The 9,880-nt window shown below is 38.7% G+C and overlaps 1 long non-coding RNA gene and 1 pseudogene across 1 annotated transcript; both read left to right on the forward strand.

Moving 5' to 3' along the window:
* LOC109833238 lies at positions 7,506-9,356 on the forward strand. The gene is made up of 3 exons (XR_002245163.1): positions 7,506-8,544; positions 8,614-8,787; positions 8,904-9,356. It is a non-coding gene; the product is annotated as an uncharacterized LOC109833238 (long non-coding RNA).
* Positions 9,450-9,880, forward strand: part of LOC109834709 — a 1,715-nt pseudogene continuing 1,284 nt past the window's right edge.

Raw genomic sequence — 9,880 nt, forward strand, 5'->3', positions numbered from 1 at the left:
CCACCCACCCACCCACCCACCCCCACACACACAAAAGAAAGAAAAAAAAAGAAAAAAACCAGCCAAGCTTTATAGCAAAAAATAAGTTAGCAATAAGTAGAATTAGCCCATTAGAAAATAAAAGTTTATTTAACTTTTCAACAATTAACTCAAATTGGTATGTGCCAAACACTAAAAACCCAAAGCTCCAAGACTAGAAACCCAAAAGTAAAACACTATAGTTTTTATATTATCCCACCCACCCACCCACCCACCCACCCCCACACACACAAAAGAAAGAAAAAAAAAGAAAAAAACCAGCCAAGCTTTATAGCAAAAAATAAGTTAGCAATAAGTAGAATTAGCCCATTAGAAAATAAAAGTTTATTTAACTTTTCAACAATTAACTCAAATTGGTATGTGCCAAACACTAAAAACCCAAAGCTCCAAGACTAGAAACCCAAAAGTAAAACACTATAGTTTTTATATTATTATATTTTTATCTTTAGGTAAGACAGATGTTTATTGTAGATAAATGCTAATTGTAGCGCTTAATTCGAGATAGTTAAATATGAATTTTGGACCAAGACAAAGTAGATAGAAAGAATTGTCTGTGGGTTCAACATGAAAATATTTACCCCATCTAAGGAGCATTTAAGTTGGAAATCTGTTAAATTTCACACACACTTCTTGACAACTTAAGCCTTTTATGAAACTAGTTATTAGAAGCATGAAGCATCAACTTAAGCTTTTGGGTGGAACAGGTTGTTTAATATTCAGAGAATTTCTTCTGTTTATAGTTATCTAATCGATTAATCAAAATCCTGAAAACAACTGTATTTTTCTAGTTGTTAGAGGGAGACAATAATTTTTAATGTTGTTTTCATTTGTGAATGTTGGCATTCGGCATGATTTAAGCATATATAATTAAGAAAGAGACACTTGGGATGTGGGTAAAGTTCTTGTTTGTAATAAGAAATGACACAAGTTTAAAGCAGATTGTTGACATATTTAGTGGATTTTCCTTTGTGCTAAGATAATGGTGGATGGGTGGGGAATTATGCAACATTTTAATTGAAAGGATTTAACCAGTACAGGTTTATGTTAATCTTTCCAGGCTACTTAATTGTATTTCTTCTCAAATTTATCGGGTTAAGTTTTTTACTTGTGTTCTCCTGTTGTTTTTTTTGTTTCTCCTAACTGTCCTAAACAGTCCAATGTCAATGACGATTAGCAGTGTTTACGATACCTGAAAATTTGATGATCCGATTTGACTCTTTGGACATTTATCAGGTTTGGGTATCAAGATTGATCTGAATACCTTGGTTGCATTCAAATATACCCCTTCCCTAAACCGAAACCCGATAATAAATTAGAATGTAATAATTTATATGAGAAAGTATACTTATGTATGCTTAGTTCCGTCTAGGGAAAACCTATAAGACTATGCTAAATAGCAACATAAAGAGCATTCATATGAACTTATAGTGTAAATATAAAAATTTCCGCATAGCAAATTTGAACTACTTCTATGGAAACTAATTTCATTTGATAGATAGAATGACTATACTTAAGATTCAATCTGATGAAAAAAGAAGAGAATCTAACCAGAACCAAAACCCTATTCAATTCCCTAAATGGTAGGATTCAGATTTAGTTGTGTAGATAGAGAACAAAAAGGGTATTAATTCATATGATGCTGTTGGGGAAATTACCCACTAAACCAGAGAATAGAACAATCACAAATACAATATTTACGTGGTTTGATCAAATTGATCTACGTCCACGGCAAGAGGGGAGTTTCACTATATTTAATCTCAACATACAACACTCATACAAAATATTGAGAGCTCACAGATTTCGTTGTGTGGCTTTCTCTCTCTTTTTCTCTCAATCACTCTCTGCTGTTGGAGTGAATTCAACCGAGGAAGAGAGGGGGGCTTTTATAGGCTTCAAATCCCCCCCTCTGTCAATCACCGAAAATGAGCCCTCACTCTCTTTGTCAACATCTGCTGCCACCCTTCCTGATTTGTCAACAATGGTGGCTTTCTCTCTCTTTCGGTGCTTCTTTCTTTGTTTTTCAACAAAGGGTGGCTGCACCTTTGTGGCTTGATGTTTTTGACCAACAATCTTCACCTCGGCGAACGCTTGCCCAAAACTGAGCCGACACCAACCAAACTAAATATGAGAGTACACTTCATAATAGAACAAGTGAAACTCGACCCCCTCTTGCAAACAATGCCCCAAATCCCAAGTCTGATTCTTGTAGAGTGACTCGAGTTCTTCTGTCATAGCTGTGGCCCAACGTTCAGATTCTCCGTATGAGACAGCTTCAGTAAAGTTTGATGGCTCTTGAATACTCATCTCTTCAGCTATCGTGAGAGCATACACCACTAATTCAACATGTGCATATATTTGAGGAGGTTTGATCTGTCTCCTCTCTCTGCCAGTGGTTATGGAATAAGGTTCTTCAGTCTCAGCATTATCAGCATCTGAGCCTGAATCATGCTGCTCTTCTACAGCTGTAGGAGCAAATTTTATAGACGGCTTTTGAGACGTCTCTCCCTCGAGCTCCACCTGAAGCTCCACCTTATCCATGGTCTTCTCTACATTTCCTGTAGACTCAACAGAAACCTTCCCATGATCAAGCATATATCTTTCATTAAAAGTAACATCTCTACTAATAATGAATTTAGGAGAATCAGGTTCAAGACTCCACAAACGATAGCCTTTAACGCCATCAGTATAACCAATAAATATGCATTTCTTAGCTCTAGGCTCAAGCTTACCCTCTCTAACATGATAGTAAGCGGGACATCCAAATACCTTTAAATTTGAATAGTCATTTAGTTTACCTGCCCATACCTTATTTGGAGTCTTGTGTTCAATGGCTGTAGAAGGAGACCGATTTACCAAGTAACAAGCTGTGTTAACAGCTTCAGCCCAGAAGCCTTTATCCAACCCAGAGTTTGAGAGCATACACCTAGCTCTCTCCATCAACGTTCTATTCATGCGTTCTGCCACCCCGTTTTGCTGAGGAGTGTGCCTGATCGTGCGGTGTCGTACGATCCCAGAATTTGAGCAGAACTGATTGAACTCACCACTGCAGAACTCTAGGCCATTATCTGTTCGGAGACGTTTAATCTTCTTTCCAGTTTGATTCTCAACAAGCACTTTCCACTTCTTGAAAGTTTCGAACACCTCGCTTTTACGCCCGAGAAAGTAAACCCAAACTTTCCTGGAAAAATCATCAATAAATGTCAGAAAATAAAGAGCATCACCTTTGGATGGAACCTGAGCAGGTCCCCACAAATCTGAATGGATGTAGTCGAGAGTGTCCTTCGTCGTATGTGAGCCAGTCGAGAAGCTGACCCGAGTTTGCTTCCCAAACACACAATGCTCACAGAAATCAAGTGATGATGTATTATCACCACAGAGTAAGCTACGTTTACTCAAAATAGCCATCCCCTTCTCACTCATGTGGCCTAAGCGCATGTGCCACAACTGAGTAGTGTCCCTATCAGCATCAGAGGACACACCTGCAGATCCTGTCACCGTACTGTCTTGGAGAACATAAAGACTGTTCACCTTACTACCTTCCATCACAAGCAATGAACCCTTAGTAACTCTAAGAGCTCCACCTCCACCAGTGTAAGAACATCCAACAGTATCCAAAGAACTCAAAGAAATTAGATTTTTCTTTAAGTCCGGGATGTGTCTCACATCTGACAAAGTTCTCACTATCCCATCGTGACACCGAATGCGAATTGTACCAATGCCAATTATCTTACAAACTGCATTGTTGCCCATCAAAACTGATCCACCACTTATAGATCTGTAAGTAGTGAACCAATCTTTATTTGGACACATATGAAAAGACGCACCTGTATCCAAGATCCATTCTCTATCGGAACGGCCATCCAAGGGACATACTGTAAGAACCGTCTCAGCAACAAATAATGGCCTAGAGTTCTATAGTGGTGAGTTCAATCAGTTCTGCTCAAATTCTGGGATCGTACGACATCGCACGATCAGGCACACTCCTCAGCAAACGGGGTGGCAGAACGCATGAATAGAACGTTGATGGAGAGAGCTAGGTGTATGCTCTTAAACTCTGGGTTGGATAAAGGCTTCTGGGCTGAAGCTGTTAACACAGCTTGTTACTTGGTAAATCGGTCTCCTTCTACAGCCATTGAACACAAGACTCCAAATGAGGTATGGTCAGGTAAACCAAATGACTATTCAAATTTAAAGGTATTTGGATGTCCCGCTTACTATCATGTTAGAGAGGGTAAGCTTGAGCCTAGAGCTAAGAAATGCATATTTATTGGTTATACTGATGGCGTTAAAGGCTATCGTTTGTGGAGTCTTGAACCTGATTCTCCTAAATTCATTATTAGTAGAGATGTTACTTTTAATGAAAGATATATGCTTGATCGTGGGAAGGTTTCTGTTGAGTCTACAGGAAATGTAGAGAAGATCATGGATAAGGTGGAGCTTCAGGTAGAGCTCGAGGGAGAGACGTCTCAAAAGCCGTCTATAAAATTTGCTCCTACAGCTGTAGAAGAGCAACATGATTCAGGCTCAGATGCTGATGATGCTGAGACTGAAGAACCTTATTCCATAGCCACTGGCAGAGAGAGGAGACAGATCAAACCTCCTCAAATATATGCACATGTTGAATTAGTGGTGTATGCTCTCACGATAGCTGAAGAGATGAGTATTCAAGAGCCATCAAACTTTACTGAAGCTGTCTCATACGGAGAATCTGAACGTTGGGCCACAGCTATGACAGAAGAACTCGAGTCACTCTACAAGAATCAGACTTGGGATTTGGTGCATTGTTTGCAAGAGGGGGTCGAGTTTCACTTGTTCTATTATGAAGTGTACTCTCATATTTAGTTTGGTTGGTGTCGGCTCAGTTTTGGGCAAACGTATGCCGAGGTGGAGATTGTTAGTCAAAAACATCAAGCCACAAAGGTGCAGCCACCCTTTGTTGAAAAACAAAGAAAGAAACACCGAAAGAGAGAGAAAGCCACCATTGTTGACAAATCAGGAAGGGTGGCAGCAGGTGTTTATCTTTGAGGAGGTTTGATCTGTCTCCTCTCTCTGCCAGTGGCTATGGAATAAGGTTCTTCAGTCTCAGCATTATCAGCATCTGAGCATGAATCATGCTGCTCTTCTACAGCTGTAGGAGCAAATTTTATAGACGGCTTTTGAGACGTCTCTCCCTCGAGCTCCACCTGAAGCTCCACCTTATTCATGGTCTTCTCTACATTTCCTGTAGACTCAACAGAAACCTTCCCACGATCAAGCATATATATTTCATTAAAAGTAACATCTCTACTAATAATGAATTTAGGAAGAAACCTTCCCACGATCAAGCATATATATTTCATTAAAAGTAACATCTCTACTAATAATGAATTTAGGAGAATCAGGTTCAAGACTCCACAAACGATAGCCTTTAACGCCATCAGCATAACCAATAAATATGTATTTCTTAACTCTAGGCTCAAGCTTACCCTCTCTAACATGATAGTAAGCGGGACATCCAAATACCTTTAAATTTGAATAGTCATTTGGTTTACCTGATCATACCTCATTTGGAGTCTTGTGTTCAATGGCTGTAGAAGGAGACCGATTTACCAAGTAACAAACTGTGTTAACAGCTTCAGCCCAGAAGCCTTTATCCAAGCCAGAGTTTGAGAGTATACACCTAGCTCTCTCCATCAACGTTCTATTCATGCGTTCTGCCACCCTGTTTTGCTGAGGAGTGTGCCTGATCGTGCGATGTCGTACGATCCCAGAATTTGAGTAGAACTGATTGAACTCACCACTGCAGAACTCTGATACCAGTTTGTTGGGGAAATTACCCACTAAACCAGAGAATAGAACAATCACAAACACAATATTTACGTGGTTCGATCAAATTGATCTACGTCCACGGCAAGAGGGGAGTTTCACTATATTTAATCTCAACATACAACACTCATACAAAATATTGAGAGCTCACAGATTTCGTTGTGTGGCTTTCTCTCTCTTTTTCTCTCAATCACTCTCTGCTGTTGGAGTGAATTCAACCGAGGAAGAGAGGGGGGCTTTTATAGGCTTCAAATCCCCCCCTCTGTCAATCACCGAAAATGAGCCCTCACTCTCTTTGTCAACACCTGCTACCACCCTTCCTGATTTGTCAACAATGGTGGCTTTCTCTCTCTTTCGGTGCTTCTTTCTTTGTTTTTCAACAAAAGGTGGCTGCACCTTTGTGGCTTGATGTTTTTGACCAACAGATGCATTTATAAGATCTAACAACTTGAATTAGTTCAAGTCTGACCCATTTATGCCCCTATGACATATCTTGTTAACTGACAGGAACTCAGCATTAACAAGTATTCTTTAGATGATCCCTCCTTTCTTTTACGTTTATGTTTACCTTTACTTAACTGGTTCCACAAAAAGATCAATGTACATCCCATTCCTAGTAGTAGCTCACACTGTGCAATCACATATGTGAGTTCCACCTCAATTGGATGACTCTGCTCACATCTTTTCTATTTTAATATACGCATATACTTGATGAATGTCAATACATTTTGTAGGAATTTCACAAGCATATTCTTATCTTTTTACCCTTTTCATGGTATTATAGATCAGACAAACAGAAAAAAGTTATGGAGAAGCGCCAATGCAAATTAGAAGGCTATGGTGTAGAAACAAATGATGGGAATGAACAATCAGATCAGTTCAATAGATTGTGTGACATCATAATTCATCACATTCTCTCTTTCCTTCTTGTGAGAGATGCAGCCAAGACGAGTGTCCTCTCAGAAAGACGGAGGTACTATTTTAAAAAACCTCCGCCTAGTCCGCTTAGGCGTTCGCCTAGGCTTAGGCGGTACCTAGGCCGTCTAACTAGCGCTTAGGCGGTATTTAGGTTGCCCACCTAGATTTTACGAGCATTTAGGGGAGCATTGCCTGCTTACGTGGATGCTGTAGGTCTTGGTTGTGATTTTATGTGTTGTAGCCTACACGTCCTCCAAACTCCATTAACCTCCAAATATGAACACCTCCACTACCTCCTCCGACCTTTAACAAAACCTCATCGACCACCACTTAAATGAAGAAAGAAATCCGCCTAGACACCAGTCCGACATCTAAGCTTTCTGTAACATTGACATTCACTATTAATTATTGTAATTAAAAATAAAAAAAGAAAACATCTTAGGCTCTAGCCTTGTTAATTATTATTTTGGCTATTTAGTACCTAAGTATGCATGATTTATTGAGGAACTAAAATTGCTATCTTTTTTTGAAAATTTATATGAATTTAATACATATTGTAATTTGAGTTGAGATGAACTAATAATTTGAGTTGAGAAGTATAAACATACAAAGAGCTATTGTAATTGGTAAACCAAGCAATTTAGTTAATAGTGTTGGTATTTTAGTATTTATGCATATTTGATTGAGTATATATATATTTATTTTTAAGTATCACAATTAAAAAAATAAAAAAGAAAAAAAAAACGTCCAGAAACCGCTTAGGCGCCCGCCTAGGCGACTAAGCGCTGGGCGCCAAGTTCGACGCTTAGAAGCCCCAGCGTTTAATGTAACATTGGACGGAGGAACATATTCCACTCAATGCCTATCCTAGATTTTGACAGAAATTGTTTCTTGAGAGAGCTGGAGCTTTGAGGGCTCACCCTGATGATGCATTAGTTAATTTTATGAGTGCAGCAGTTGTTTGCCGTGAAAATGCACCCATAAATCTCTTGAGGATAACACTCAATGAGTATAGATCTTCCTTTTATTATCCTATCAGACAATACAGATGGCTATGACGTCTAAAGTCCAGGAAATGCATCTTGACTTCACTGGTGGAGGTCACTTCCTCCCATACGGTCGTTATGCTAATGACCCATTTTGGGCCTATCACTGTAATATTGACACTCGTTGCCGGAACTATTACGCATCCCATGATAATGGATACTCATCTTCAGAGTTGGATTTAGCAAGTGAAGATTCAAGCAGTAGTGATTCAGATGAAGGACCACATAGCTCCTTTTTTGTCATGCTTCGAGCTCTGTTCAGCTATGCGTCTCTGCGAGTTTTGAAACTGGCAGGGTGCTGTATAACTAATCCAGGCCCTATGAATTTTGGGAATCTTACTTGTCTGGTGTTTATAGATGTTAAGATCTCTCAGAAAAATCTCCACAAAGTGCTTCCCATTTGCTGCTGTAAGCTTGAGGTGTTGGGACTTACAAGATTTCGTCAATTGAAACATCTTGCATTTCTGATCCAAAACTACTTAGCCTGAAGTTAGAATGCTGCCACTTCCGGAAGAAAGTTATGATCCATGCACAAGAGCTCCAACACTTCAAGCTTGATTTGAGTAATACTAGAGAAGTGTTTTCCTAAAAATTTCCTTCCCTGGTTAAAGCTGAAATAGGTTTTTGTAAGAAAATAAACTGTACTAATGTGGGACGGCGGGCTGGCTATCTAGTGAAACTTCTCAAGGATCTCGGTCATGTTAAGGATCTGGTTTTGTATAGCAGATTTCTCAAGGTAATTTCGCATGCTTTGCTAAAAGATTTTTACCTGATTGTTTAAACTCTCACTACTAATGTTCTCCAGGACATGGACATTCCGGAGAGTCAAATGAAAAGCTTTACTATGTCAACAGTCACGCGACTTGAGATGATTGAGAAAATGGGAAGACATGCTATCTCAACAATATTTAGTTTACTCAAAGCTTTCAGTAACTTGGAGTCCCTTTGTCTGACCATCGTTCAACCCTATAACTCAGAGGTGCAACAAATCCCTTTATTAATCTATTTCTTCGTTTCAGTTATTTAAGATCACTTCCTTAACTCGTGCGTTGTTTTGTTGATTTATTTATTTATTTATTTATTTGTTTTTCACAGGAAATTGTCATTGATTATGAACTCGGAAAATAGAAGAATACTTCCACAAGTTTGGAGTCTAATCTGAGAGAATTGAAAATAAAAGAATTTCAAGGAAGTAATATTGAGAACAAGATGCTGAAATTCTTGCTGGATAATTGCAAAGCCTTGTAGAAGGTCGATATCGGGAAATACACTCCGTCATTGTCGACCCATGGAGAGCTTAGAGCAAAGTTGTCGTTGTACTGCACCTTGAAAGATCTCAAATTGAACTATTATTTATCATGAGTTTTCGGAAGTGAGATTTCGGATACTTCTTATATAGGTACCTCTGTGTTTAGTGTTTCTGTTTTTGTAAGGGAGCTCCAGTTCCTGGTTTCATAAGTACTATGCTCCAGTTCTTGCTTTTTCTTAAACTTTGGCATCTTGCTTTGGGCAATGCTTAAATGCAAAACTTCTGTTCTTTGAAAACATTACAATCTACATTAATATTCCTTTTAAATATTAAACTCCCTGTGCACTCTGTTTCTTCTTATTCTTGATAGGCCACATCGTTCGCTTAACTACATGAGAAGTTACCTCACAAATTCAAGAAGATATGAAAATAGACTTCTCTTTGGAAAAAAAAAAGATGTCAAAACTGTATTGACTCCTCTGATAGTTGATATATGAAAGTTGGAATTCTGAAATTGCAATTCTGTGACATGTGACAAAGTTGTAAACGGAGGAGAGTTTTAACACAGTAGAGTAGAATTGTATTACAATTTCAATGCAGCACTTTGTGAATATACTACATGGAATCATTTTGAAAAAAACGTATCTCTGTAAAATCAATAGGACGACTAGCTTCTTACTACAGCTTTTAAGCTGGAGGTAAAGCTGAGCTGATCGACCTCGTAAAGTTTCTTCTTGAGGGAGAAATTGCATCCCAGGAATTGGTGAACCTTTTTACATGAAAATCCTCTAGTTTGACTCTTCTGTAACGGTCAGGAAAAACA

The sequence above is a fragment of the Asparagus officinalis genome, chromosome 3 (genome assembly GCF_001876935.1).
Source record: "Asparagus officinalis chromosome 3, Aspof.V1, whole genome shotgun sequence".
Lineage (NCBI taxonomy): Eukaryota > Viridiplantae > Streptophyta > Magnoliopsida > Asparagales > Asparagaceae > Asparagus > Asparagus officinalis.